The sequence below is a fragment of the Schistocerca nitens genome, chromosome 1 (genome assembly GCF_023898315.1).
Source record: "Schistocerca nitens isolate TAMUIC-IGC-003100 chromosome 1, iqSchNite1.1, whole genome shotgun sequence".
In the NCBI taxonomy this organism is placed as follows: Eukaryota; Metazoa; Arthropoda; class Insecta; order Orthoptera; family Acrididae; genus Schistocerca; species Schistocerca nitens.
Window position 1 is genome coordinate 1307396125 of NC_064614.1, and position 27324 is coordinate 1307423448.

The 27324-nt window shown below is 46.9% G+C and overlaps 1 protein-coding gene and 1 non-coding gene across 6 annotated transcripts in view; both read left to right on the forward strand.

The window, feature by feature from the left end:
- LOC126202545 (tight junction protein ZO-1) overlaps positions 1–27324 on the forward strand; it is a 731102-nt gene that overhangs the window by 247927 nt on the left and 455851 nt on the right. The window lies entirely within an intron of this gene.
- Positions 21974–22047, forward strand: Trnas-cga (transfer RNA serine (anticodon CGA)). Its single transcript has one exon. It is a non-coding gene; the product is annotated as a tRNA-Ser (tRNA).

Consider the following 27324-nt stretch of genomic DNA (forward strand, 5'->3'; position numbering starts at 1 on the left):
CGCACACCGTTAGGCCGTCTTCCGCTCACGCTCCAACATCGTGCAGCCCGCCTCCAGTGGTGTCGCGACAGGAGTGAATGGAGGGACAAATGGAGACGTGTCGTCTTCAGCGATGAGAGTCGCTTCTGCCTTGGTGCCAATGATGGTCGTATGCGTGTTTGGCGCCGTGCAGGTGAGCGCCACAATCAGGACTGCATACGACCGAGGCACACAGGGCCAACACCCGGCATCATGGTGTGGGGAGCGATCTCCTACACTGGCCGTACACCACTGGTGATCGTCGAGGGGACACTGAATAGTGCACGGTACATCCAAACCGTCATCGAACCCATCGTTCTACCATTCCTAGACCGGCAAGGGAACTTGCTGTTCCAACAGGACAATGCACGTCCGCATGTATCCCGTGCCACCCAACGTGCTCTAGAAGGTGTAAGTCAACTACCCTGGCCAGCAAGATCTCCGGATCTGTCCCCCATTGAGCATGTTTGGGACTGGATGAAGCGTCGTCTCACGCGGTCTGCACGTCCAGCACGAACGCTGGTCCAACTGAGGCGCCAGGTTGAAATGGCATGGCAAGCCGTTCCACAGGACTACATCGAGCATCTCTACGATCGTCTCCATGGGAGAATAGCAGCCTGCATTGCTGCGAAAGGTGGATATACACTGTACTAGTGCCGACATTGTGCATGCTCTGTTGCCTGTGTCTATGTGCCTGTGGTTCTGTCAGTGTGATCATGTGATGTATCTGACCCCAGGAATGTGTCAATAAAGTTTCCCCTTCCTGGGACAATGAATTCACGGTGTTCTTATTTCAATTTCCAGGAGTGTATATTGAGCCTTTGCATTTCGCTTTTCAGATTTTCTAGTTTCCCTACCACGTTCAAGCTTCTGACATTCCACGCACCGACTCGTAGAACGTTATCCTTTCGTTGATTATTGAATCTTTTTCTCATGGTAACCTCCCCCTTGGCAGTCCCCTCCCAGAGATCCGAATGGGGGACTATTCCGGAATCTTTTGCCAATGGAGAGATCATCATGACACTTCTTCAATTACAGGCCACATGTCCTGTGGATACACGTTACGTGTCTTTAATGCAGTGGTTTCCATTGCCTTCTGCATCCTCATGTCGTTGAACATTGCTGATTCTTTCTCCTTTAGGGGCAATTTCCCACCCCTAGGACAAGAGAGTGCCCTGAACCTCTATCCGCTCCTCCGCCCTCTTTGACAAGGCCGTTTAAGTAGTGTATAAACTTAGGGACCGATGACCTCAGCAGTTTGGTCCCATAAGATCTGACCACAAATTAAAAAAAAGCACAGGAAGCAGCTATACCATGGTCAAAAACTGGAGGGGATATAAACAACCGTGGTCGACAGAACTGGCAAGATTAAGGGAGGATTCACAGGACAAAAAGTACTACCAACAAGCAAAGACAACTCCTGAAAGAGAGATAAGACTCGATAAGAGTACACAGAAATACCAGAAAAAACTAAAGACAACAAGGAAAGACTACTGGACCAATTTCTTCAAAATCCAGCTACACAACGACATCTGGGGACAACCATTCAAGATAGAAACAGAACGAGTAAAGACACCGACTGTCAACACTATAACAAGATAAAGGCACAATGAGCGGAGGATGAAGAAGCGCAGCAAAATATCTCCTGAACAGGCTCCTACCAGATGACGACGCCTCATGAGCTCCTACACGCTGACCTAAAGGAGAGGATGAGGCATCCATACATCAGTGCAACCATACCATTCTCACAAGAAGAAGTCGTGATGGTAATCAGCAGGCGTAAAAACTGAAAAGCACCCGACCCAGATAAAATACTTTCAGAAACATTAAAACAAACAGTAACACAGATCACACATTTTCTTACTAACGTGTTCTACGAGGCCCTACTAAAAGGCAGAATTTCAAACCACTGGAAAAGTGCTAATGTAGTAGCCTCGCGGGATTAGCCGAGTGGTCTGAGGCGCTGCAGTCATGGACTGTGCAGCTAGTCCCGGCGGAGGTTCGAGTCCTCCCTCGGGCATGGGAGTGTGTGTTGGTCCTTAGGATAATTTAGCTTAAGTAGTGTGTAAGCTTAGGGACTGATGACCTTAGCAGGTAAGTCGCATAAGATTTCACACACTTGAACATTTTTTTTTTTTTTGAGCTGATGTAGTAATAATCAGTAAATCACAAGACAAAGAGTTAACAGATCCGATCTGCCTCTTAAACACTGTCGCCAAGGTACAGGAAAAGGCTTACAATCGCACGGACGCCTCTTCGGCCTAACGCCGCATCAATTCGGCTTCAGGGAAGGTAGAGCAATAGAAGACGCCATCAACGAAGCAGTGGTAGTAACAAACAGCGTCAGCGACAAATACCTGGCCGCCATACTAATCGACATAGCCGGGGCTTTTGACATGTTGTGGTGGGTGGCCCTCTTCGCCAGGTTAAGGATATGAGGCTTCCCTCTACAATAGCCGCCTCGACTACTGCAGAGGCGGGTGGCGTAGTGGAGGGTTGGTACACGCAAGGTTGTCAAGAGAATAACAAAGGGGTGTTCGCAGGGCTCGATCTGCGGACCAGTATTGTGGGATATCGCAACATCGAGCCCTTGCTTGCTGGACACCCTGGACAGTGACGACGGGGTAAGAGTGTGGTGGCGTGTGCAGGTGAGCTGCTCGTAGCGGTTTCAGCCCACTCGAGAACAGCGCTAGAGACAAAAGGCAAGCAACTGCTTCAGGAAATGAACAACTGGCGCAAAGAAAATACACTAAAAATAGCACTTTACTGCTCAGAGGGACACTACAGAGGAACCCAGTTGCAAATTAGACAGTGGTATTTACTGGAATTAAGGAAAACGTGGAAGGGAGGACACACCAATGTGACTTTCTTTTCACACAACCTGTTCATTTAACAATATATAATCATAAATTTGGTGTTTCTTTACAAAACTTTCTTTACAAAATTTACAAATTTGTGATATGAATAATCTTTCGCAAAAGAAATCAAAACAGGAACATCCTGACAATAATTACAAAGCGACCGGACGTGCAGCCCGCCCGTCGGGTGAAACAGCGGTGTTTACTAGAGCGCTGGGCACACTCTCTCTTGTTACACGCCCTCCTGCAACACGTGAAGACTGTACAAGCAGTACTGATGACAAGAGCGATTCAGTCACTTAAACAGATGACGTAATTTTTAATTTGGAAACTCTATGTCGAAAGTTTCGGGGTTAAGATGCGCACCCGTGCTTAAAGGTTAAACAGGTTATGAAACAATTATGACAATGATAAGGCTTGCTTCACGGCAAACAACCTCTTAATTTCAATCAGCGAAGTGCGACTGGATCCCAACCCGCCCCTTTTAACAACCTTATTCTGACTAAAGTGCTGGTGACAGTTGGCTGTTAATATTCCAAAAGTTAAACTGATTGTCAGTCATGAAGGCCGCTCTGAAGGAACGTTTTAAACCATTACGAATGAACACTTATTACAAGAGAAATCACTTGGCAGAACCACTAGATCCAGTTAAAAATACACCAATAATGACCCGGTCTTTCAAAGACAGCAACGGAAAGCTTAGTACAACAGTTTTTTCAGATGATAACTAATGCAATTACAATCAAAGAATTGACACGGCTAACATCTAAAAACCGCTGTTTTGTTTAACGGCAACCTGTGCCTCAGTACAATTGTTACGGCTGTATTTACAACCAGGAGCTGATTCATTAGAACATTAATAAAGAGTATAAACCAGAAAGGAAAGGCAATATAATAGTGGAACTAATTTTCATACAACTAGTGCCTTAGTACAATAATGATGAAGGAGCAGCGGATAACGCATAAGCGCTGTATGTTTAATGCAGTGAAAGTCTTAAATGCGTATTGAGCCGTGGCTGGCTCATGCTATTAGCTGGATTAAACCTTCATTGCCATTCTGTCTTTAGTCTCTCGCGGGTTATCACGATTATGCTGTTATCCTCTCCTTCCGCGGGTGGCGATATTCGCACCTTGGACTATCTTCGACCTGGCGCTTATAGTTTCCGGCTGGGCGGTGTGCGAAGAGTCGGTCGGTCGGTTGGCGTGGAGCAGCGAGGAATTCTCGGTGGGGCGTAGTTTGGCCGGCGCCCGCTGGCGGTCTCCACGCGGTGTCGGAGAGTGTGCGCTGTTCCCATTGCTACGAGGTCCGTGGTTCACCGACCCTGGACACGAAAGTAGGGTTTTGATTTAACCTACCAGCAACTCAAGACTGAACACATTGTGCCGTTTTGGAGTTATTTGTCGGCTGTTGGGATATTCCCGCGAGCTACAACGTGGTTTTCAAGTTGGAAAATTCTAGCCACGCTCCAGTGGAGTTTCACTGTATTTGAATTGAAGTCGAACAGTGGGATCTTCTGCCTTGTAGCCGCTAACGTTCCGGTTGCCTGCCCTGGGCGTTGACGTACATTTCAGGCAGTGTAGTTTCCTCATGGTGCTGTTGCTGTCCAGCGCGGTGTGTAGTTTGACAGCCCCGTGTATGATTGCTTGTGGGCGCCAATATCTTCTATGTTGTTCCGTTCGACTCCCTGTTGTGCCCTGGTCGGGTGAAGTGGAAGTTATCTTGTCGGTGTGTCCATTGAGTGTCGGTCGGTTGAGTTGTCGTCGGATCGTGAATTGTTGGCCCGGCTGCCTGTCTCACCTAAGCGAGCGTTGGTGTTTGAATTCCAGGCCGACCCTCGAACATCTGGCCGCCCTTGTGTGTACTCCATTTTTTTTAAAAAAATTCTTCTTGTTGTTGGTACTTGTGCGACTTCTAGACGGTTTTGTGTTTTAAATTAGTTTTATCCTTAAAGCGTTCAGCCTAGTTTAAAGTACTGTTTCACGATAGCCCTTTGGCTTTTTAAAAAATTAATCTTTTGGAGTTTTAAGTGTTTACTTCAGCCTAACTAGAGAACTGTTTTAAAATAAGCCTTGCCTTTTAAATTTCTGATTATGGTTGCGTTTTAAGTTATTGGTCTTCAGACGTTTTTAAATTAAAACGGCTTTCAGCCGGTAATTAATTCCCAAAGATTAAAGGTGCGTGTTTAAAAAATTTTTTTGGGCTCTTGTAATTTTTCATCAAATAATAAAGTTTTATGTCCGAGTGTAACTGACAGCCCCTTATTTTGGTCCGTTTCCACAATTTAAACTACCTGTCCTGTCCTGCAGGTTAAGCAGGGCAGTCTACGTATTGCTCCGTAGCATGTAAATATTTGTTAAAGGATGTCTTCAAAACAGAATGAGCTGCATTTGAAATGCTTAAGTTTCAGACTTGTATTCGGGTGCATGACCTATGGTAAGCGGCATATCTTGTGTCTCTATGTGAATGACTTGCATGTCAGTGATACGTTCTGTGTGATGTGTAACTTCGTACTCATCTGGAAAGCAAACAACCATTCAGATACATAGAAACCAATTACAACTATGTCTATGTTGATATGTTAAGATGCGAAATCTATTGTATCTTGACGTCGTGTTTGCGTTACTGCTGTCAATTATTGGCCGATGACTTTCTACGTCACGTATGTTATAACTGTCATATAAAGTAAGCGTGAGTTCCGTGTTGGGGTACGTGATTCTCTCGTTGCACTGTTTTATAAGGTTTTGCATTGTGGCTCTCGGTTCACTCTTACACCAGACTTGAAACAACTGAGACTTGGTGTCGTGTGAAAAGCGCCGCAAGACTGACGGAGTTTCAGAACGAGACTCGTCGCAGAAATCAGCTCGTGTGCGCCGAGCTGTGCGAGGGGGAAGCTCGGAGGGGGGCGGAGCCTTCGAAGCGGCCAGAATCAGTCGGGGGAAATAACTAGCGGTGGCCCGTCCCTAAGAGGCGCTCGTCTGTGGCCACCTGCTGCCCGGAAACCCGGCCTCGATCTCCACTGACGCCGCCTGTTACCATCGTCTGGGTATCGGAAATTGTGTTCGTACGTAGGAGTCGGTTCCGTCTGCACGATACTCGTCATCCTGAACGCAGTAATTTCGCAGTTCTGACAGTGACGTCAGCGAATCGTGTGTGTGTGAACCGCGCCCTCCTCGCCCCGCTACTCTCTATCACAGCTGCCCCTCCCCCCCTCCCCCTCCCGCACCCACGCTACGTAATCGATAGGCGCGCGCAGCGGCCGGCGGAGGCGCAAAGCTGGCAGGCGTGGCGCAGGCTCCAGCCCGGAGCGGCCAGCGCCCTGCCTCTCGTCGCGTCGCCGCCAGTCAGTCGTGGGGCCACAACATTATCACCACCTACCTAGTAGCCGGAATGTCGACCTTTGGCGCAGATAACAGCGGCGACGCGTCGTGGGATGCGAGCAGTAAGATCTAGGTAGGTAGCTGGAGAGAGTCTCAACATACAAGTCAGCTAATTCCCGTGAATTACGGTGAGGGGAAGGGGGGGGGGGGAGGCATGAGCTCTGACGCCACGTCCAATCACATCGCAGATGTGTTCTATCGAGTTCAGATCTGGCGACCTGGTGGGCCAGCACATCAACTGGAACTCGACACAGTGTTCCTCGGACCACCCCATCACACTGCTGGCCTCGTGACATGGCGCATCATTATCTTGTTGAAAAAAGTCGCTGCCGTCGAGAAACGTGGTCGTCGCAAAGGGGTTTACGTGGTCTGCAACGACAGTTGGTCGCCGTTGTGGTCTCTGGCACGAGCTGTACTGAACTCGTGGATGCTCCCCAGAGCATAGTGGAGCCGTCGCCGACTTGTCTCCGTCCCGCGGAACAGGTGTCAACGAGCTGTTCCCACGGAAGACGACTGATTCGCGCACTCCTACTGGTATGGTGAAGGTGGCACTGGGATTCATCAGACCAGAAAAACTACCTGTCTCTGCCGGCGGCAGTCCTTGTAGCGACAGCGGATCACCAAAAATAGTAATCACGATTACTTCAGAACGGAAACAGAATGACAGCACATCGAGCGACAGAGAAACAGGTGCTATAAAACGAATTACCTCTGCTGAAATGGCACAGCGCCACTAACACCTTCAGATGCGTCGATTGCAGAATAGATCGCCGTGGTCGACGATGTTTATACGGAGCTTCAAAACGAACTCAGGCATAAAAGAACTTTAACAGTTATACCAGAAACAGTGAAAAATAAAATTTCGCAATTCGTCATAACTTGATCAAAATTAGAAGGGTAGAATGAGGAGTTAAGTAAAAAAAATCAGCTATTACGTAAGGAATTGGCTAACGCCAGTGTACCAGGTGCGTTGGAACGAATTCACCGTCTGCAATCAGAAATAACCGATCTCAAATCACAAAATCAAAGATTAAGAAGAGAAAGTAAGTCAACTCCACTATCCTTTGCGGCAGTTGCGGCCGCAGGATGAGCTTCAAAACCGAAGAGGAAACTAGAGCAACACATACACCAAGCCAAATTAAAACAGTCGAGTGTTTTGTCATTCAAATCTGAAAACAATCGAGACACCGACGCCATACCTGAAACAACCACTAAAACAATCAATCCGAGAGAAAACAAAGTAAAAATAAAAGAAATCAGACCGATAGCAAAGACAGTCATCTTAGAAACTGAAACACAACCAGATAAAACGAAAATCATAGAAAAGACAGCCTAACTAAAAGATATTAGATATGAAGAGCCGAGAAAATTCCCAACTATCCTTGCAGTATATCGTGTTGCAACTAAACTGATGAGGACTTCCTGGAGGAACTATATGAGATCAACTTAAGTGAACACATCTCTAAGGCAGAGTTCTACGAGGAAGTCAAAATAAAGTTCAAAATAGTCTCAAAAGGTAAACGAAAAGTTAATAACGCCCTCGAAATCACTTCAAGGATTCTTTTTTCTGCTGCTGCAAAGGGGAAGAGCTTATATTCATCAAAGATTTTGTGTCTGATCAGAAATGCTACGCTTGCTGGGGCCTGTGTCAGCCGCCAAAACGTTACGGTGAGGAACCAGTCTGTGGACAATGTGCGAATCCAGGTCACAAGAAGGCATAATGCCCAGAGGAAGCCACCGTTGGATTTATACCGTGCAAACTTAGAAACAGGACAACTGCTAATGTAGGGGGACCTGACTGCCCAACTGTACGAGAGGCACCGAATACGACACTAGCGACAGCGTTCGCCGACACGGAGCACTACTACGTCGGTCAGACACTGAAGCCTTCCTTAAATAAAGGTATAGATATGCAAAGAAACAACACATGCAAGCGCAAACATGTCTCCGTGAATTAAAACGAGAGAATGACGGCGTGCAGTCGCTTGGCTACAACTTGTGGGTATAGCGCAATTAACAGGTCTGGAAACGAACAATCTTACATTACTGGAAACGTGTGACATAATACAGCAAAGATATTTGAACATCATTGTTACGTTGATGACATGCGTGTGCAGGGAGTCATTGACTGCCACGCAGGAAAGCAGATAAAATACGAAATGTTCCTGTGGGCAATCTGCCAGACCGGAGCGGAAGGGTTAGAAGAGGACGTTTTCTATCAGTGTAGCGGGAAATGTAACAAAACAGTGAGAAAACAAACACAAAAGGGTGCCTCGGGGCACCTCAGTGAATTCATCTCATGTACCCGAAAAACCGGGAACAGACACACATATTGACACGTTAGTACAAGAAACACAAAAAGATACAACACTTGTTAGCAGTTCACTAGGTCAAAACACACTCAGAATATTACTCTAGCAGACGCAGACCGTACATATAGCCCGAATGTTTTACATATAGTGGCAGCACACACAACACGGACACACAGGGAAATAGCCACAAAGGAAAAACTCGATATGGACAAAATATTTTCCAAAAACAGAGATACTGAAAGTTCAATACTAAATACAAACTATCTATCTAATAATACGGTTAGGAATACTTCATCCACACACAATTGCCCATGTACACAAACAATAGGGGAAGACAGATGTCAGTATGTTTCACAGGACCCACATAGAAACCCCAAACAACACAATAATAACGTAACTGATTATGGTAATCTTGACGCAAAAGTAGGTTGGAAAATAGGGAAATTTTCCTGACAGCTTTGCGTCTGGTGATACCCCTCAATCACCCGAAATGGGGAAAAAAGTATGTTTCCCTAAAACAGAGCAGACCGACAGAATGATACTTAGGACAGAGAACATTGCCAACCGATCATCGTGAACTCTGCTAAGGACAAGTATGCGCACGAAGAGGTGAAGGTTTAAACACAGATAAAGTTTATAAGGACTTGGTCAGGGCGCATGGACTCGTTTGTTATAGAGTCCTAAAGAGACAATACCTAAGTGCTGTGCATTTACTATTTACCCCCCGCTGTCAAGACTGTAATAGGAGTACTTCGGTTGGAGTGGAACTGGGTAGCCTTCTCAACGAAGTACAGGCAGATATAATCTGTCTCCAAGAGCCATATATGCGTGGCGATAGATTTCCAGGCTTTCCCAAATATCTCCTAACAATTACCAGGACACAAAATGCCGGCTGCAATTGTAATAGCGAACATAAATTAGACTTTTTTTCTGAAAATTTAGCCACAGCCGTACTTGCGCTTGGACTGGAATCTTGGACTAGCATATCCATGTGTGCACAGTATTCATATGACACAGAGCCTTTTACTGATCAAATAAGACCTATAGCACAATTTTCTAGGGGTAAAAGATTACTCATACTATCAGTGCACCGTGGACTCTATGACACGCAGGCAGAACAGACAATAGGGGACAAATCGTAGTTGGCACACTAAATGAATGCAGCCTCTTCGTTCTAAACAAAGCAGGACAGACAGGAGGACACAGCGATATTGACATCTCACTAGCAACTGCGAAGTCCGTAATGTACGTCACCAAATGGGAACTACTAGAAGATGACACATACAGGTACAGTGACCACAACGCCTTTCTCATCCGAACAAACACGAACACACCAACTTGTCATCAGCAAAAACAACGACTTCTTCGAAACAAGACTGACTGGCAAAAATTAAGGGACGTCAATGGTAGCATAGACTACAAAGCTTACATTATGATGGGCGTGCTTCAAAAAGCACAACATTTAGCTTTCCCAAAAACCGGCAGTGCACCGAAACAGAAACTCGACTGGTCCACTGATTTAAAAGAACTACTGAAAGATGCCAGAGACAAAAGGAAACATTACCAAAAAACAAAAACAGCAGGAGCTAAGATTGAAACTGTACTGTGATGCAAATCAAGAATATAAAAACAAACTATACAAGACCAGACAGAGTCACTGGAACAATTTTGTCAAAATTCAGCTACAAAACAATACATGTGGGAGAACCACGGATGAGGCGAAGACGCAGACAGTTCTGTCAAGTCTTAGGCGCACAAGTGGCACTACTACAGGGGGACAGGGGGATGGAGGTGTTCAGCACAGTGCCTGCTGAAGAATCTTCTCCCTCATGACGAAAAGGCGAATCACCAGCAACAGCACACAGACTTACGAAGGCAGATGGAGGACACCTACACAAATGACCCAGTTAGAGTCCCGTTTGACCAAGAGGAGGTGTACCGAACGACGCGGCGCACTGCTCAGCACACTGCACTCGCACTCGGGAGGACGGCGGTTCAATCCCGCGTCCGGCCGTCCCGATTTAGGTTTTCCGTGATTTCCCTAAATCACTCCAGGCAAATACCGGGACGGTTCCTTCGAAAGGGTACGGCTGACTTACTTTCCCATCCTTTCCTAATCCGATGAGACCGATGGCCTCGCAGTTTGGTCTCCTGTGCCAAATCAACTCAACCCAACCAAGAGAAAGTAGGATTAGAAGTAAAACAATTAAAGAATAAAAAGACTCCCGGTCCAGATGGCAAACACACAGAAACACTAAAAAATACTGTTGCACAGCCCCCCCCCCCTTTCTAACAGAGTTACTGAACGAAGCACTGCCGCAAAGTAGGGTCTCTGCCATGTGGAAAAGAGTGAACATAGTAATGATCAAAAAATCAGAAGATTGGGACTGTAAGGGAGGCTCTTGTGTAGTCGACTACAGTCACCCGGTCTTACTCCACATCAGTATGGCTTTAGACCAAAAAGCTCAATACACGATGCAGATAACGGTACGTTGGAAATAATACAGGGCACACAAGAAGAATACGCTGTAGCTGTAGCAGTAGATACAGCAGGTACCTTCGACAATCTCTGGTGGCCTGCCCTGTTCGCAAGGCTACGAGAGATGCAGACACCAGTACTCTTATACAATAGCTTATTCGATTACAGCAGAGATAGGGTGGCGCAAGGGGAAGCAGGAAGACAAAAGATCATCAAAAAAATAACAAGATGATGCCCACAAGGCTCAATCTGTGGGTGAATTTTCTGAGATATTTAGATAGAACCGCTCTTGCCCAATCTGCATGAACGTGATAATGTGAGGGGTATCGTAGCCTAAGCTGACGACTTGCTAGTAGTAGTAACTGCAAACTCGAGAATGCAATTCGAAAGCAAGGGTACACAAATCCTTATAAGAGTATGTGATTGGTGCAGCCATAACAAGTTCACAATTGCGGCACACAAGAAAATGTATTTACTGATGCAAGGTGCCTTGCAGAGAAGCACCATTATTAGGCTGAACAAAACTAGCATACAGAGGAAAATAACGACAAGAGACCTACGGATGCCGGCCGAAGTGGCCGTGCGGTTAAAGGCGCTGCAGTCTGGAACCGCAAGACCGCTACGGTCGCAGGTTCGAATCCTGCATAGGGCATGGATGTTTGTGATGTCCTTAGGTTAGTTAGGTTTAACTAGTTCTAAGTTCTAGGGGACTAATAACCTCAGCAGTTGAGTCCCATAGTGCTCAGAGCCATTTTTTTAGACCTACGGATAGACCTCGACGAAGGACTGACCTACAATGAATCCATAAGACTTAACAACCGAGAAAGCGACAAGACTAATGCACAAACTCGTCGCATATAACTCAACTCGCTGCAGACAACCATTGCAGACACTGCGACTGTGTGATACTCCCCTCTTTGAATATATAATGTGTTTCGCAGCAAGTGCCTGCGCACATTGACTGTTACTCACGACCTAAAAAACCGTGTGGGACGTGGACAAAGAGATGTATTGCTCAGAATGCCAGAGACATTTGAGACCACGTCCGTCGAAGCCTTATGCGTTCTACTTGTAACATAACTGTTAACACAGAGCAGCATCATACTGGCTAGAAAGATGTAGACTGGATAAGGGGAGCACGGATGAGATAACAGGCGAGCATATTGCAGATAAAACGCCAGTTAGATATTTAGAAGTTTGAAACATGGTAAAAAGAATAGGAAACATGTGACAAGGGCCGTGGGGTTTTCTCCTTCTTCCCGAACGTGGGGGAACTGTTGAGGCTGAGTCAAGTTGACCCAGGTGCCGGTATGCTGCACTTCCTGACGGGCCATGGCCTGCACCGCGTTGGCCGTAGCGAAGGTGGCTAACGTGGACACCCCAAACACATAACACTAAAATGTTGCGCACACACACACACACGTGCGCGCGCGTGCATGAGCCTAGGCGCAAATTGAGACGCGTATAGCGCGTGTGGCGCGACGCAGCGCGGCGCGCGTTTTTTTAACTTGACAGGTTCAAATGGGACCGCGCAAATTGCGACGCGACGCGACGCGACTGGGACGCGCCTGCGCCAGGTCGCGCGGCGTTGTGGTTGCGGCACAGTTTCTCGCGCCTTGCGCCACGCGAGCAATGGGGAAGGGATGAGGCGGGGAGCGGGAAGCGGGAAGGCAGTCCTGCCGTATGTTCACTTCGGCATGGCACATATGGGCAGTGAAAGTATTACCCGTCCGAAAAATACGGCCTTACTGTATGCTGAATTTTATTATCACTGTGTTTCGTTTTTCGCCGTTTAAGCGCTCCATCTCTTTTCGTTAGCACGTAATAGTTTTCAGTTACAAATATCTGAACAGTTCTTTTGTTTCTTCTTTTGTCAAGAACAATGCACAGTTCAGTAACTGGTGAGCCATTAGCCACTGGGATTATGTCTTCTCCCTCCACAATGCTTTCAGATCGCAAGAAAGGACAGACGATTCATCGTGAAGCTATAGAATAAGGAAGTAAGGAATATTGTAAAAATCACGTGATTTAGGAGCAAGGCAGGAAAGTGAAACGAGGTTACGTACTTGCGGCCTGTTATGCTGACATATCTCTACGACCTGTTGCAAAAAGTCGAAAACGTGTAATTTCCACAGGTATGACTCCTTTTTGCTTCTGGTAAAAAGTGTCCAAGATATGAGGTACGTTAGTTTCACTGTGGTTACTTGGATATCGATGTAATAAGAGACATTATACTATGTGCATGTGGACATTTCCACTGCAAGCTAGAAACAGTCGAAAAGCAGTCACAAATGACAATGTTTTAATTGCCTCGCCGTGATGAGAAAAAGCATTTCAGTTGTTGCATGCACATTATCAGCATTAATAAACTAATTATTCAACAGGCTACACAAATTAAAAAAATGGTCCATATTTTTACGACAGTGGGACTATCCTAAGAGTGTGGTGATTGGATATATTTAATTTGTTGAAATGCAGATCTACTTTCATGGCAATGTTTTTCGAACTCCAGCTCACAAGGCACACATGGCTAGCTTGTGCATTCCTGTCGCGCGCATTATCCTCCGCTGCTGACAATACACTGACCATTGTGTTGTGCAACAGATCAATTGTTTATTTTTCGCCGGCCAGTGTGGCCGAGCGGTTCTAGGCGCTACAGACCGGAACCGCGCAACCGCTACGGGCGCAGGTTCGAATCCTGCCTCGGGCATGGCTGTGTGTGATGTCCTTAGGTTAGTTAGGTTTAAGTACTTGTAAGTTCTAGGGGACTGATGACCTCAGATGTTAAGTCGCATAGTGCTCAGAGCCATTTTGTTTATGTTTCTAAGTAACAACTATTTTATTCGCGATCACACATTGTCAGTTTGGCAAGCCGCAAGTGAGTAACCAGCATCTGCCATGTTCCTATCATTCCGCCTGATTATTTTAATACTGCTCAGATCGAGAGAAGCAACAAAATCCTGTGTTAAATTTCCCTTCCAGTCGCTCAGTGTTAAAAATACGATGGGTTAAGAGGATTCAACCAAAACTCCAACATAATTGACAATTTATTTTTGTCTGAGTTGTTAACCTCTTCTCATTCGAAGAAGCATCACCATTTATGAGTAACTGCCACATCCCTCTTGTTGGCAGGCTTAATTGTTCTTCCTTTGCCAAAACACAGTATAATTTGCTTGTACTCAGCTATTACGACATAGTTCTGAAACAGAGCCCCTCATTAAACAATTAATTGGCAATCGCAGAGTTCAAGAGCTTAGGAGAAATTTCATGTATATTTTCGTACTAGGAAGCTTTTGTTTCGCTAGCAGTCGATAACTGTTAAATATTTACAGTCACTGGAGAGAAAAAAATGAAAAGGGAAGTATAAATATTGATATATCACCATAAATAAGAAAGTTCCATGTGTTTACGAAATGGCAAAATACTCTCCTCCTTGTATGCTATCATTTGCCAAACTTTTGTTTCGATGTCTCGAGCGGTTTAGGAGATTCGAGAGATTTGCGAGGATTTCACTCTCGCGGGCAAGATCGGAAGTGAGCGCGCTACATAGGATCCATTTCCTCGAGATCGGAGGCACATAGAGATCTCCTCCCAAGTCTAAAGGAAAATTCAACATGTTGGCTAAATTTGATATGCAGCAACATATGGTGTAATACGCTCCAAACGCAAAATCATAGCGACCACTATTTTCCATTGCAAACTTTTCGAATTTTGCGTAGCGTCTTACTAAAATTTGTATACAACAATCAGTATGACCATTAGCGAGATGATGGGCACTTCGCCACGAAGCTGACATATAACGCTATAAGCAAGGTAAAAATGAAATATTTTTTGTGAATAGTTTTTGTAAAATCGTTTGAGAAAGATTACAGTGTGTTCGCGCTTCGTTTCTGTCAGCGCAGAGCGTCGTCAACTGGAGCGTGCAAAGTACGTGTACGCATCGCAATGCGGAACGTGCGCGTCGCACTGTGGTGTCGTGTCACGTCACACGTGCTATACGCGTCTCAATTGGCGTTAAGGAAAGCGGACGTCAGAAATCGAAGTAAAACTGCTGTGTTGGCAGAAGAGCCAACACCGTTTAATTACACGCAGACTGGCGTGAGGTCTGGAACAATTAAAGGAGTTGAGTCTAACAAGAAAAGAACGTAGTTCTTGGAATACTTAACTTTAATCCATAACTGTAGAACTTCGGTCTGACGGTACAGTAATAAGAAGCTCAATATAAATTGGTAATGGCGCCTTGGTAGGTCGTAGCAAATGACGTAGCTGAAGGCTATGCTAACTATCGTCTCGGCAAATGAGAGCGTATTTGTCAGTGTAGCATCGCTAGCAAAGTCGGCTGTACAACTGGGGCGAGTGCCAGGACGTCTCTCTAGACCTGCCGTGTGGTGGTGCTCGGTCTGCAATCACTGACAGTGGCGACACGCGGGTCCGACGTATACTACCGGACCGCGGCCGATTTAAAGGCTACCACCTGGCAAGTGTGGTGTCTGGCGGTGACACCACAAAAACAACCTATTTTCCTTTAGTTTATTTTATTTTGTTTAGTTCCTTGGATCATTATTTTCAAACAGGTAAATGTGTCATTTGTGTAACGTATAAGATGTAAACCGTAAAACATGTGAACTTTATAAAACTGTGCGTAAGCTTACTCATGGCGTATAACAAGACGGAAATACACAAGTAGGAGCGCACAGCACGGTAAAAGACGCCGTTCGGGGACACGAGGTCGAGGCCACCTCCCGAGGCTCCTCTCCGGCTTAGGGCGCAATTAACTGCAGGAAGCAGTTACAGTAAGAAATGGTACTGTCATACCTCGTACGCAAATCACGTAGAGTTAGTGTCACAACATTATATATATATATATATATATATATATAGTAGAATACGAGGGGCGTTCAGAAAGTAAGCTCCGATCGGTCGCGAAATGAAAACGACTATGAAAATCCGATAAAGCTTTGCACAGATGTGTTGGGTATTGTCTCTAGTATAACCCCAGTTAGCATCACGTCGCTCTTCTCATTTCTGAGCTCGCAGTGAGTGCGTAAAGATGTCTAGAAAATATTGTCTGCCGCCAAGTACGAGGGCGTGGTGAGAAATTTCGCCTGAAGCTATGCAGCTAACATTACATAACTGTCGTGCTGTTTCTTCTTCAAGACAATTCTCAGCCGCATTCTGCAGGGGCAATGAAGATGCTCCTGCATCGTTTTCAAATGGAAATGTGAGATTACCCACAATACAGTCCGCAATTGTCTCCCCCTGAGTTTCATCTCTGGTCACATGAACCGCTGTCTTTGAAGACAACATTTTGACACAGACAACGAGGTGTAGGCCAGCGTGGAGAATTGGCAGAAAGCACTGGCGGCTGCCTTCTATGATGAGGCTATTGAAAAGTTGGTACAACGCTATGACAAAAGTCTAAGTCAGAACGGCGACTACGTAGAGAAGTAGCTGAAAGGTGTAGCTAATTGTTACAAGTAAAACATTTCTGATGTTCACTGTGGTTTCAATTTGGCAATCAATCGGAGCTTACTTTCTGAACAGGCCTCGTAGAAAATGCTAATTCAGGTGAGACAGGCTCGAAGTGCTTACCGAGGCCCTCCCGCTTGAAATAGCAAGGTGAAGGGACCTCTTGTGCTGTCTAAACCTTTCCTTTCGTGTATTATTTTCTTATATAGAATATAGTAATTTATTTATCAATTGTACTTTATGTATCTTGTATTTTTTGTTTTGTTTCTCTTTATTAATTAACAATTTCATTATATAAAAAACAAGAAAAGTGTTAAAATTCTGAAAATTGTTAAGAAGGTGGTGGGTAACTCTGTAATGTTAATAAGTAAATAAATAATGAATAAATGTGTAATGAGAGGTTTCGCCATGTGTTGAAGACACACACCACAGCACTCATCGAACACGCGACAAGTCGTGCCGAGCCTCCGTTCCATCTCAGTCTGCCCTCGGTCAAACTCAGTAAGGTAAGTCGGCAGAACGACTGTTCAAACCCGCGTTCGGGCATCGAGATTAAGGTTGTCCTCGATTTCCCTAAATCGCTTGAGGCAAATGCCGGGATAGTTGGTTTCAAAGGGCGAGGCCGATGTCCTTCCTCATCCTTCCCTAATCCGAGCTCGTGTTCCGTCTCCATTGAATTTGGTGTCGGCGGAACGTTAGATCATAATCTGCTGCTCCTCCTCCTCGGGCAGATCGCGCGCCTTTCCCATTTGTACACACAGGCAGTGCGCTCGCCGATACTACACGTACCGTGCGTGTGTGTGTGACTAGCGGTCACTCCTCGCCAGGTGACGCTGGTATCGCCTAAACGGGTTTATATCGGTAGTGGGTCGGTGGTCGTAATGTACTGGCAGGTCAGCGTACACGTTACCAGGTGCGAACTATCTGGAAAATGGCGGACGGACCTCTCGTTGTCAGAGGGTAAAAGAGGGAGAGGGGTGCCGCGTTGTCAGCAGAATGGGTCAGTCAGCAGAGCTCACTGACTCGCAACGTGGACCAGCCGGTGGGTGCCACCTGAGTAACAAACCCATCAGCCCCTCTGAAGGCGGGTCCACACTGAGCGCGTAACCGAGAGGAGAGCGCCGTCGGAGGCCCGCCACGCCGCTCCGAGGCGCTTACAGTTGGAGCGCGCGCGTTCATTGTGCTGCACCATCAGTTGAAGGAGAAGAGCAAAAACTCCAGTGTTAAAGAGTAGCGCATAGTACGGTGGAAATAATCTTTTTAGTTAACTGCTTGCAGGCAGTAGTGGACAGTTCGAAAACATTTATCGAATGTCTTTCGAAGACTTTGAACATCTGTTCAATGTGATCGAACCCGACATTATGAAGGAGCACACAAATTGTACACGTGCTAAATCTAGCAAAGAGAGACTGGCAATTAATTTGCGCTTTCTGGCAACTGGGGATTCCTTTACAAGTTTGATGTATCTGTTCAAAATACACTCCTGGAGATTGAAATAAGAACACCGTGAATTCATTGTCCCAGGAAGGGGAAACTTTATTGACACATTCCTGGGGTCAGATACATCACATGATCACACTGACAGAACCACAGGCACATAGACACAGGCAACAGAGCATGCACAATGTCGGCACTAGTACAGTGTATATCCACCTTTCGCAGCAATGCAGGCTGCTATTCTCCCATGGAGACGATCGTAGAGATGCTCGATGTAGTCCTGTGGAACGGCTTGCCATGCCATTTCCACCTGGCGCCTCAGTTGGACCAGCGTTCGTGCTGGACGTGCAGACCGCGTGAGACGACGCTTCATCCAGTCCCAAACATGCTCAATGGGGGACAGATCCGGAGATCTTGCTGGCCAGGGTAGTTGACTTACACCTTCTAGAGCACGTTGGGTGGCACGGGATACATGCGGACGTGCATTGTCCTGTTGGAACAGCAAGTTCCCTTGCCGGTCTAGGAATGGTAGAACGATGGGTTCGATGACGGTTTGGATGTACCGTGCACTATTCAGTGTCCCCTCGACGATCACCAGTGGTGTACGGCCAGTGTAGGAGATCGCTCCCCACACCATGATGCCGGGTGTTGGCCCTGTGTGCCTCGGTCGTATGCAGTCCTGATTGTGGCGCTCACCTGCACGGCGCCAAACACGCATACGACCATCATTGGCACCAAGGCAGAAGCGACTCTCATCGCTGAAGACGACACGTCTCCATTTGTCCCTCCATTCACGCCTGTCGCGACACCACTGGAGGCGGGCTGCACGATGTTGGGGCGTGAGCGGAAGACGGCCTAACGGTGTGCGGGACCGTAGCCCAGCTTCATGGAGACGGTTGCGAATGGTCCTCGCCGATACCCCAGGAGCAACAGTGTCCCTAATTTGCTGGGAAGTGGCGGTGCGGTCCCCTACGGCACTGCGTAGGATCCTACGGTCTTGGCGTGCATCCGTGCGTCGCTGCGGTCCGGTCGCAGGTCGACGGGCACGTGCACCTTCCGCCGACCACTGGCGACAACATCGATGTACTGTGGAGACCTCACGCCCCACGTGTTGAGCAATTCGGCGGTACGTCCACCCGGCCTGCCGCATGCCCACTATACGCCCTCGCTCAAAGTCCGTCAACTGCACATACGGTTCACGTCCACGCTGTCGCGGTATGCTACCAGTGTTAAAGACTGCGATGGAGCTCCGTATGCCACGGCAAACTGGCTGACACTGACGGCGGCGGTGCACAAATGCTGCGCAGCTAGCGCCATTCGACGGCCAACACCGCGGGTCCTGGTGTGTCCGCTGTGCCGTGCGTGTGATCATTGCTTGTACAGCCCTCTCGCAGTGTCCGGAGCAAGTATGGTGGGTCTGACACACCGGTGTCAATGTGTTCTTTTTTCCATTTCCAGGAGTGTATCTAAACAGAGTATATCAACGATTCTCATAGAAGTTTGCACCTGTCTCAATAATGCACTGAAACTCTTTGTAAAGGTAAGAAGTTATTATTCTTCATTGTCTTTAAATCGAATCATCATTTTTTAAAAGAATTTGTAGTTATTTGTATAAAGTTGTTACCCATCTGAAGTCAAATGTGTACAAGGTAAAGAGGTTGAACGCTGATGGCATTGGATTAAATGAAGTTTTATACAATTATTTATTGACTGTGGTTTTCCTATTTTTTACAAGCTTATGTACATAAATATCCACATATAAATAAAAATGTTACTCAAATCGTAGAGACACGTTATTGTTAACAGAATTTACTTAGCAATCAAATTTATTTGCAGAGATGCTGCAAAACAGTATATGTTGGAGGTCCTTGGAGCAGAGCTGAATTGTGTAGACGGGGCGAGATATAATCGTGTGGTTCACTGATACTCCTCGGTTGATTAGGAGCAACTGTTTGATGTGAGACGAGCACAGGTGACTGGGAGTGACTCGAGGGAGAAGTTGCGGAATAGGACTGCACTGGGGAGAGGAGCGGTTCGGAAACAGGACTGCATCGGGGAGAATGGACGACAGAAGGAGAAGTATATGATGTGAGGCGCTGTGAATACAAATCAGTCTCCGCATCGAAGATCAAATTGTTTATCCTGTGCATTAGAACTGATCTTCGGTTGTCAAATTTGTGGAGCTTCATTGTAATATGCTCCCCGAAAGTAGAACACTCCTCAGGACGTTTGCCGCACTTTCCAAAATGCCATAAGCCTTCAGCAGCATCGGATCTTTTTTTCTTACGTTTACTGGCCGGTTTTTTTGGGGACTGAAAAACCTTTCCCTTGCACGCTATTCTTCTTTGTTTGTAGGCGCTGACTCGCAAAGACTCTCATGAGAACTGTCACTTAGATGTAATGCTTCTTCTACGACATTTAGCGTAGAACCGTGTACGCATTCTTCATCGCCAGAACTCTGAAATGAAACAGTAGGCTATATTGTATTAATTTTGACAGTAAATGCCAGAGCCAAAATCCTGTTTCATTATGGTACAGTACCAAGTATTTTATTTTTCTTTAATTGTCTTATACGGCTAAATCGATTCTACAACTAGCATAACTCGAGGACGAAAGCCAAGTGAAATAAACAACTATATTTCTCAGAGAATTCGGAATTCGCACTAGGACTAGTGTGACAAGTACGGTTTCATTTGTGAACAATAGTAGCTGGATTGAAACTTCCTGGCAGATTAAAACTGTGTGCCCGACCGAGACTCGAACTCGGGACCTTTGCCTTTCGCGGGCAAGTGCTCTACCACTGAGCTACCGAAGCACGACTCACGACCGGTACTCACAGCTTTACTTCTGCCAGTACCTCGTCTCCTACCTTCCAAACTTTACAGAAGCTCTCCTGCGAACCTTGCAGAACTAGCACTCCTGAAAGAAAGGATATTGCGGAGACATGGCTTAGCCACAGCCTGGGGGATGTTTCCAGAATGAGATTTTCACTCTGCAGCGGAGTGTGCGCTGATATGAAACTTCCTGGCAGACTAAAACTGTGTGCCCGACCGAGACTCGAACTCGGGACCTTTGCCTTTCGCGGGCAAGTGCTCTACCACTGAGCTACCGAAGCACGACTCACGACCGGTACTCACAGCTTTACTTCTGCCAGTACCTCGTCTCCTACCTTCCAAACTTTACAGAAGCTCTCCTGCGAACCTTGCAGAACTAGCACTCCTGAAAGAAAGGATATTGCGGAGACATGGCTTAGCCACAGCCTGGGGGATGTTTCCAGAATGAGATTTTCACTCTGCAGCGGAGTGTGCGCTGATATGAAACTTCCTGGCAGATTAAAACTGTGTGCCCGACCGAGACTCGAACTCGGGACCTTTGCCTTTCGCGGGCAAGTGCTCTACCACTGAGCTACCGAAGCACGACTCACGACCGGTACTCACAGCTTTACTTCTGCCAGTACCTCGTCTCCTACCTTCCAAACTTTACAGAAGCTCTCCTGCGAACCTTGCAGAACTAGCACTCCAGAAAGAAAGGATATTGCGGAGACATGGCTTAGCCACAGTTCTGGAAACATCCCCCAGGCTGTGGCTAAGCCATGTCTCCGCAATATCCTTTCTTTCAGGAGTGCTAGTTCTGCAAGGTCCGCAGGAGAGCTTCTGTAAAGTTTGGAAGGTAGGAGACGAGGTACTGGCAGAAGTAAAGCTGTGAGTACCGGTCGTGAGTCGTGCTTCGGTAGCTCAGTGGTAGAGCACTTGCCCGCGAAAGGCAAAGGTCCCGAGTTCGAGTCTCGGTCGGGCACACAGTTTTAATCTGCCAGGAAGTTTCATATCAGCGCACACTCCGCTGCAGAGTGAAAATCTCATTCTGGAAACATCCCCCAGGCTGTGGCTAAGCCATGTCTCCGCAATATCCTTTCTTTCAGGAGTGCTAGTTCTGCAAGGTTCGCAGGAGAGCTTCTGTAAAGTTTGGAAGGTAAGAGACGAGGTACTGGCAGAAGTAAAGCTGTGAGTACCGGTCGTGAGTCGTGCTTCGATAGCTCAGTGGTAGAGCACTTGCCCGCGAAAGGCAAAGGTCCCGAGTTCGAGTCTCGGTCGGGCACACAGTTTTAATCTGCCAGGAAGTTTCATATCAGCGCACACTCCGCTGCAGAGTGAAAATCTCATTCTAGTAGCTGGATTGTTATCCGTTGTTCTCTGACGGCAATCATGATGCAATTGACTGTTAACAGATTTTATTATAATTTCATAGCTGCAGTTTCGGCCTTAAGGCATTCTCAAGTTGACTTTCGAAATATGTTAATGTATATCATTGTAACAGGCATACACGTGTTCTGTGCATAAAATATTGCTGTATGAATTTCGTATATGGAATTAAAATTCAGTGAAAAATGTGTGACAATGGCTTAAAGGCCGAAACATCATAATAAATATGTCGTGCGGTAGTTTCGTGTAGACAGAGCTTGACAGCAGTCTGTTTGTAACACCGATTTAAAAAGTAATAGCGTCACACAGCACTCCAGAAGAACGGAACAGCATCGACGTCCACGGCATTCCACAATCTAAGCTACGATCTGAAAGAACGCCACCCGGGATTAAGATTCTGAAAACGTTTCGTGCGCCAGTGAAAATACACTCAGATACCGTTGCCTGGACGCAGTCCGTTTTTTTCTTTTTTTTTTTCTAATTTAACTCTACGAACGATTTCAGATTACTTTCTGACCGACAGGCACCCGACGCTTTCTGCGTGACAAAACGTTTCTGCCGCAGTGAACAAGTCCTTGTCTCGGCTACGACGCGAGAGAACTACGCGTCAGCATTACCGGAAGCTGCAGTGAAATTTCGTATGTGGCTCGATGACCGGTGCGAGTCTTCGCCACTGCGGCGACTTGCGTGTCGCTGATCTGCCCCAGGTACGCGCAGTGATGGCGGAAACGGAACGAAAACAATCGATTCATTCGGTTGCTGGAAAACAATCAACTCATTCGGCTGTTGTTACATGTATCGCTTGAATTATTCATTCATTCTTCTGACTGAAACCAGTCTGTGCGAGCAACCGAACGAAAACAATGGTGTTAATCGGTTGTAGTTTTACCTGTCGGTGGAAGTATTATTTATTTATTTATTTCGAGTGAAAGCAGTCAGTGGGAGCAATCGAATGAAAATACTCGACAGCGTTGTAGGTTTGCGTATTGACTGTATTATTCGTTCTTTCTTTTCCGGTGAAAACAGTCAGTAGTTTTTCTGTCGGTTTTTCTGTCTTTTGAAAAAATTCGGGACAGAGCTAGAAAAATTGTGACGGTCACGAAAAATGGGTGAAGGGGAGGGGGGGACGGATGGTTACCTTAAATGCGTACGCCGTCTGTAGCACATATTCCAGTTCCATCTCCGGCATAGGTTGTCTTCATTAAAGTGTGCTGTTGCTGCTCTGATGCGAGCTCACAGTTCATGCAAGTTCCGCCCGAAAATAAATAAATGCAGTGGGGTTTCGCAGGACCTGTGTGTCAGATGTGGTCCGTACCAACCATTCCACACATTGTGCGCCGGCCGGTGTGGCCGTGCGGTTATAGGCGCTTCAGTCTGGAACCGCGTGACGCTACGATCGCAGGTTCGAATCCTGCCTCGGGCATGGATGTGTGTGATGTCCTTAGGTTAGTTAGGTTTAAGTAGTTCTAAGTTCTTGGGGACTGATGACCACAGATGTTAAGCCCCATGGTGCTTAGAGCCATTTTGAACCACACATTGTGCCACCTGCTGGAGGGTGTCCAGTCAATAACTAAGATGTGAACATCTGATAAAAAAAACAGCTGTATGTGTGTGTGTGTGTGTGTGTGTGTGTGTGTGTGTGTGTGTGTGTGAATAATACGCCGCAAACCGAACCTTTCTGCCTATTGCCATTTCTAAAATACACGTGATCAGAGTTGTAAAGACAATTTTGGAACGTACTGTATGCGCATAGGAGAGCGGGCAAGCGTGCTTGCCACTACGTTTTTAATAGACTAGAAATGAGACAGTATCTATAGTTACGTCCTCCTTTAATAAAATTTAACTAAGGTTTAGCTACAATGTATTTCGAATGAAGATCCAGGTTTACCCCGGATATTTGTATAATAATCCCTCCAGCACGCGTGTGTACTCCCTCAACACTGGGACCGATCAGGGGAAATCCGGACGTACTGCAGCCCTAGTTGGGGGTGGAGAAGTGAGTGCATTGGCTACCGCCAGCCGATTTTTCTCCGCGGGCAGCCTCGGCGGCTTTGACTCTCCGAACGCGCCGTCGTCGGAGAGCGCCTGCCGTGTCCAGCAGGCGGATATTAAACTCTTCTGCTTGAAGTGGTGGGCGTGTCGGCTGGCAACGGACATCTCGTAGCTCTGCCCTAACTGCACTCGAAGAAGCCTATTCATATCCGACGAACGACGTAAAAGGGACGAAACCTCACGTAATGTTCTGAAAGGTCTCAATACAGCCTCGGGCACTCGACAGCGCCAACGCTAATGAAACGGAGTGTGGCGACAGGCGTCGCGCGATGCCGTCTGGTGGACCCGGGTTCAGTTCCCAGTGCTGCCGGCGACTTTTCTTCGGCAGGAGTTCTGGAACGACGTGCACGCCGGATGGAGAAGCCAGGCGAGGAGCGGAGCGGAAACCGACGGCGGTTGCAGAGCCGACCCCGCCTGCTTTCTTACCGCATCCGAATGGCGCCATCTGTATAGGATGACACGGCGGTCGGGTGGTACTGAAGGCTCGTCGACGACAAGTATGCAGAGCTGGTACATGAAATATTACCTCAAAAATTACGCCAAACTGATCCTGCCAGTATTCTAGACGAATGCTACAACCATACAATAACACGTCTCCCTAGCCAACGCGCCGTTACTAACAGTACGACGGCAGTTTTTCTCCTCAAGGTCCGGACCCACTTTTATGTTGCGACCGCACAGTGACCACGTGAAGTTGCCTGGAGGAGTACAGTTTCTTGCCAAGCGTGAAGTTCGTAGCCTACTGTCATTCGATTTCCTCACGCGAAGAGGGCTGTCCGGTTTCACCCAGCCCAGGCATGACAGCCAAGTGCGGCAATGGGGAAGGAACTTGTAGCGCGGCGTACAGGCAGTCAGGGGGGGAAGTGGCTGGTTAACCGATGATCTTGTTCAGCGAATGGCTGAGGCGATTCGAGAAAATCGTCTACAGAGGGCACTTCAGTACGTGAGAAGTGGATTGTTGTCATCAGACATTGCCCCCTTCTCATGACAATGCTCGGCTATACACTGCGAGTTAGTTATGATAAGTGTTCCGTGGAACATTTTGTACGATAGATCGTAATGATGTGGAACAAGTTATTTTAGATTCACATCGCAAAGTAATTTGTTCGTACAGTTACATTCTGAACATTTCTAAGTCGTCTTTTATTTAATTTTTTTTTTTCAGAAACAAAAGATATACAGATTTAAGTCACTAATTCCTACCCACCACTTTTTACACATTACAGCATTGGAAACTCATCTACGGAACAGAAGGACTTGTCGAACAGAAACTTTCTCAGTTTGTTATCAAATTTTACTCTGCTGTCTCTCAGACATTTTATTACGTCAATGGGTAAGTGATCAAAAACTTTTGTTAGAGCGTTGTGTATCCCTTTTTCTGATAAAGACAATCATAACATGGAGTAATTAATGTCATTTTTCCTTCTGGTACTGTAATTATGTACTTCACTGTTCCTTTTGAACAAAAAACTTCGCGAGGGAATAAATAAACTGTGAAGTAGTAGTCAGAATAGCCAACTCCTTTAAGAGAGACATGACATGTATTCGCAGTTGCGAATATGGACGACTGTCAGCTATATAATGGAATGACGACAATGAAAATCTGTGGCGGACCGGGACTCGAACGAGGGTTTCCCGCTAATCGTGAGCGGTCGGTCGCCTTAGCATTTTGTTTCTAAAGCAACCTTCCTGGCGCGCAAAGGGGAAGGTGGGGGCGAAGTGCGCAGGGATGCAAGGCTTAGCCACCATGTCCCGTTTCCACCCTAGGGAAGCGTAGGGAACGTGGAGTGAAGGTGCAATGGACATCGTTTATTTATTATTTTCCTTTTCTTTCCTTTTTTGTTTTTGTTTGTTTATTTCTGTCATTAATACCACCGAGAATATTAGGAAACCGGCGTCACGCTAGGAGGAGGGCGCAGCAAGACGTCAGAATAATTGAGACTATCAACGTATAGTTTTTCGGAGAAGAACATTCCGATGACTAGTGAATATATCGGTGCGGAAGAGGCGGGGATCAACTCTTCATGACAGGAACACCCCAGCTCTGGGGTGAGATAAGGAAGAGACCCCGAAGGAAATTGGAGAAAAATTGTATTTTTAATTGCATACAACTGCACAACGGAGTTCATTAAGGTGCTGACAAAAGTCAAGGATACTTTTGTCGCCATCAGCAACAAGTAGTGTGCTACGTGTCCACAAGTCCACCTCACAGAGTTCGTCTTCGCTTGCGGGAAGTAACACGCGTCCGGAAAGAGGAGCAGTTGAGTAGAGTCGTACGGGTAATAGGGACAACATCTGTCGCAGCAAGATGCATGGTGCACAGACGAACGCTCTTGCACTAACCCATAGAGTGTGCGGGCCGTGACCGTAGCTCCTTCAAGATGGCGGCCAGAGAGGGATGTGCCTTCGCACTATTCGCCATCGCCTGTCGCTCTGACGAAAACGGCATCATATACATTCCCGGAGAATGGTGAAATAGAATGCCTAGGCGGTCGCCGCCACGCCGCAACCTCCCTTGCCTTGTGGAGGGCAGTCTTTGCACAGTGCAGCCACCACGTCAGGCCACACTGACAGGGATGCCGGCGTCGACGACAAGCTGTCCACGTGGTATCGACGAGCTGCCGGCAGTCGGGTGAAGTAAGGTGCATCGTGTTCAGTTTCCGTGGTCCACGGTCGCGCCACTCGCTTTGGCGGCAGAGATTAATGGTGCAGATGTATGCATAATGGTTAGTGGACGCAATGGAACAAACTTCTGCTGCCTGTGCCCCACTCAGAATATCGCGGGACACGTAAACACGATCGGCTGGAAAAGTGGCTAGTGAAATGCGGAAACCCCGGAAAATCGACATGAACATGTTCCCAAGATCCACTAGACTGAGGTGCTGGAGAACAGTCGCTAGCGCCGCGCACGGACAGTGACGAGGTAGTTGGTCTTTGGGTGCCTGGGTGCATCGAGCTGACCCAGGAAGGGAGGCGCGACTGTCCCTGAGACGAAGGTGGAACGTTCACGGCGGCCACCCGAACCAGGTAGCGCATACACATTGGCGATCCTAACGTCACTAATCGCGAGAGCCATACCTCTGGCATCAGGGCGATGGTCAACTGCATCAGCGAGAATACCG